The sequence below is a fragment of the Trachinotus anak genome, unplaced genomic scaffold (genome assembly GCF_046630095.1).
Source record: "Trachinotus anak isolate AG129_WGS33_773 ecotype Australia unplaced genomic scaffold, CSIRO_AGI_Tana_v1 ptg000033l, whole genome shotgun sequence".
NCBI lineage: Eukaryota > Metazoa > Chordata > Actinopteri > Carangiformes > Carangidae > Trachinotus > Trachinotus anak.
The window spans coordinates 8,830,001-8,834,140 of NW_027273884.1; positions in this window are offsets into that span (position 1 = coordinate 8,830,001).

The following is a 4,140-nucleotide window of genomic DNA, read 5'->3' on the forward strand; positions in this document are numbered from 1 at the left end:
ATTCTATCTCACTATTGATTTGAATTGTTTAGAAATATACAAATGACTGTAGCCAATCCCACCTGACATTGGGTGAGAGTGTGGTTTTCATCTCGGTGCCCATGGTAACCAGACACACTGCCTCACGGCTGCGTCACTTATTTTTCATGTGTCGCACAGCTCAAAGCAAAAATAGAGAAAACATGTTGATAGTGACACTGACATCATACCAGTAACATTAACGCACATGCACGCACTCACACACACACACACACACACACACACACACACACACAGCCTGTCCTGAGAATATATAAAATAACAGTAGAAGTTGACTCATCTGTGGAAACTGGAGCTCAGATGTTCTGTTAGTCAGTTGACAACAAGTCAAATCATTGTCAAACCAACACCACAAACATACAGAGGTCATGTTCACTGACTGAACCAGCTGAGGTGACACCGAGCAGACAGGTTGTGGCTACACTGAGCTCAATGAACCAACTTTTTTCTTACCTTTCAATATTTACATCTATGAATAAAATGTTTACCTGACATAATCAAATTATTCATCAGAAAATCTAAATCCTTCTCCTTCACAGCTACTCCAGCTTTGACTGACATCATATTTAGCAGGTGCAGCAAAAGGTCTTCAGACTGCAGCCAGCCCTGAAACGAAACAGTGAAAACTGCTGCACAGGTTCACACTGGAAGAAAATATTCTCTGCAGTCTCAACATCCCTCTCACAAAATCCACCTGCTGTTGTTCCAATTAAGTTTGATATGTAGGAAGTGATGGCGGAGTCTGCAGCTGTTTATACATCGTACTATAAAATATGAAATCTTCCCTTTCAGTAATTCTGCTCCATTAACCAGTAAACTTGTCACTCTCTTATTTTTTGTCTTCTCCTCTCCAGATTGTTAAAATATGAAGTGTTCTTTTCACTGGGCCATTTTGAGATAGATATCATCTCATTCTAATATCATTTAGTCTTTCTTTGTCCTCACTTCTAAGTCCTGGTTTTACACAACACTGGCTGATATCTAGAAACTGTTTTATTTTCTTTTTTCCTTAACTATTTACTGATTTTCCGACAATATTTAATTTTATATTCCCATTTATTACAGAAATTGTCAATGGTATCAGTACTTTCAATTTCCTTTTGATGTCTCTATCTTTGTGCAGTATTCTTTCTTTTTTTTTTAAAATCAAATTAGAATTAAATGTCCAGTATCCTTGGCTTTTCCCAATTTTATTTACAGGATTTAATTTTATCTCTACTATACAATGATGTGTTAAATGGGCTTTGGAAATGGAGGCATCTGAGACAAGCTCCATGACTGAATCAGCAGCAGTAGTCAGTTCTGGATTTGCAGGTACTATTAGGTTTATACCAGGACTATTGTTTTTCCCCTGGATTTAAACTTCTCCATACATCTACCACTCAATTCCTACTAAATAAATTCTCCAATTGTATCATTATGATGATAAATCTCAAATTTTGTGGGCCATGTATCTTTCCATTCACCTGGTGTCATATTCCAGTCGTCTCCCATTATAATAAAGTCTGTCAGGTAGAGTGATCCAAGCTCTGATATTATATTAGTGACATTTTCCAACATTTGTCTGTTTTGTGAAATAATTCTACATCCATAAACAATATGAAGAAAGGACTTTCAACTTTCAATAGTGATCTTCTTCTTCAGCAGATCTGTTGGTTCTATGACAAAATAATATTTGATCACTCATGTTTAGTCCAAAAGTTCTCATCCAGATCAGAGGAATGACTTTCTTGTAAAGAATGTGTGATTGCCGCCCTTTGCAAAATAAAAATTACACCTTTCTTCTAACCACATTTAACAAAGTAAACCAAAGTGTGCAAGTGAACATTACTGTTGCAAATTAGAACAAGAGTCCAACAACAAAACTTTAAGTGCAATTAATTTTACACTGACAACAATAACCAAAAAGTCCCATGTTCTGAAGTTACACTCCTTTTCATAGTCTGAATGTAGATCAGACCTTCATCACATTTATTCAATTTGCTGACTGTCTACGTAACCACATGGTCCTCGGTAGCAGGCTTGTTTCCCAGCCCGACCAGTTTCGCAGGTTCATCCCTGCCTCTCTATCCCCCAGCAGCTGCATCTTGGTGAAGCGTAGCCCCTCTCCCTGCAGACAGGTGAATCCTTGCTGGAGGAAGGCATGAGGCCATGTTCAACTTCAACATGGAGTTCTTCAGTTATTGATCATAAATCAGGTGTGGCATTATGGGTCATTTAAACATAACAGTTATCAAAAAACATGGACATGTAAGGTGGACTTGCACTTTAGCATTTTCAAAGTTTACCAATGAGAGGAGTGAACATTCTCACGTGGTTTGTAGTGATGCGTGGTGCAAGTTTACAAACTCAGCAACTGAATCGGACCAGAGCAAACGATCTGTAGGTGTGAAAACGCCTTTAGCTTTAGCTAACATACATAGCCAGCTATGCATCTAGATCCACATGAAAATCCACATGAGCTGATTTGCTAACATATACATTAGCTGACCAACTTATAGTGTATGACGCTCACTTGCCATCATCAGAGTTAGTGTTGCTCTCCTTCGTGTAGGTTCAGTATCGTCAACCTGGAGGGGTGGTGGGGGTGGACAACTGTGAGGTTTTGAATTTGGACTGCAGTACCCATTTTAAAATATAGAATGAAGAAGGTAGAAAAATCTCCTGTTTACTGGTGTGACGATCAAATTCTGGCCACATTGGGCTCAATCTCGTGATCAACAATATATGAAGATGACGCCACACTTGAAGTTGAGTTTAAGACATCATTTATTATTATATTATGATATAATATTTATTATTATTTAGAGATTTTTTTTTATTTTTTACAAACAACAGCAAAACTTAACCAAAACCCAGAGAGTCTGGAGGCTTAGAAAACAAACAAAAGGACTGAATTTGGACCAAGCACACAATGAACCATAAGACCCAGACCACCCTCCTAAACTTACCTAGAACAGAGAACTAACAAACAAAAAACAAAAACTGGACTTCCTGACCTCCATGCCCAGATCTGTGTCGACCTTCTCTGGTCCTCTCTCGACTCTGTGGACCCCTTCAACTGTCAATCATAAAATTCAAATTCACAAACAGAGAGGAACGTAAACTACTTAAAAGTGCAGTTCTTGGTTAATATCAAGGCTGAATCAGTGTGACTGTCTCCCCTTTCATGTGTGTCACAGAAGTCTTCATGGAGGTCATTTCAGACAGTCCACTACCCAGGACATCAACAGCAGCTTTGCTTAGACCAGTCAGAGGAGAACTGCTGTGTGGAAATGAATTGAAAAGGAATGAAAAACATGATCCACCTCCTCAAACATCACAGTCTGGCACACATAAAACATTACAAAGTCACTGTTCACAGTGGCTGTACAGGAGAGATGAGAAACCTGTCTAGGGCTATGAAACACCCATAGTGGTTAGAGTAGCACCTTTAACTTTCTACATTGTCCTTCTGCAGTTATGAATACCTGCTGTGTTATTAAGTTAAACAGGTGTAAAGGGTAATGAACTCTGACACAACACAGCCCGTCCTTGATTCAGCTGTGTAACAGCAACATCAAATCAGCTGGCTGGATGGAAACAACATTAGCCAATAACTTCACCACATTTTAGGACGGTCTGTAGCTGTCTTTGGATGTGTCCTCTTCAATTCACCCAATTATTGTGATTACTGGACGATTTAGTTAATTGCCTGTGCTTAAACAAATTGAATTGAATCCAAAATTGGATTAAATTATTATAATTTAATTAAATAATCAAGTTTCATATCATTCATAAGCACACATTGAAAGAAATTTCAGCAGCCGCAGAGTTCGGTAACATGGATGTCATGGTGGCCCAGCTTGATTATGAGACCACCACCGTGGGGACGGTGGCTTCTTGAACTCAGAGCGGACACTTCCTGCCGCTCAGGTGTTTCAGCATCAGAAAGCTGAGAGCCTCTTAGGTCCTCCATGTCCGGTGACATATTGACTAACGGATCAGTTTTCAACACTGTGTTTTGCAAAAATCTATCACCAGTTACTATGGCAACTGCAGACGGAACTGTGAGCACGTTCATGTGAAAGGCGTGGTCTCTGAGCGGGGGGGGGCTGTAGC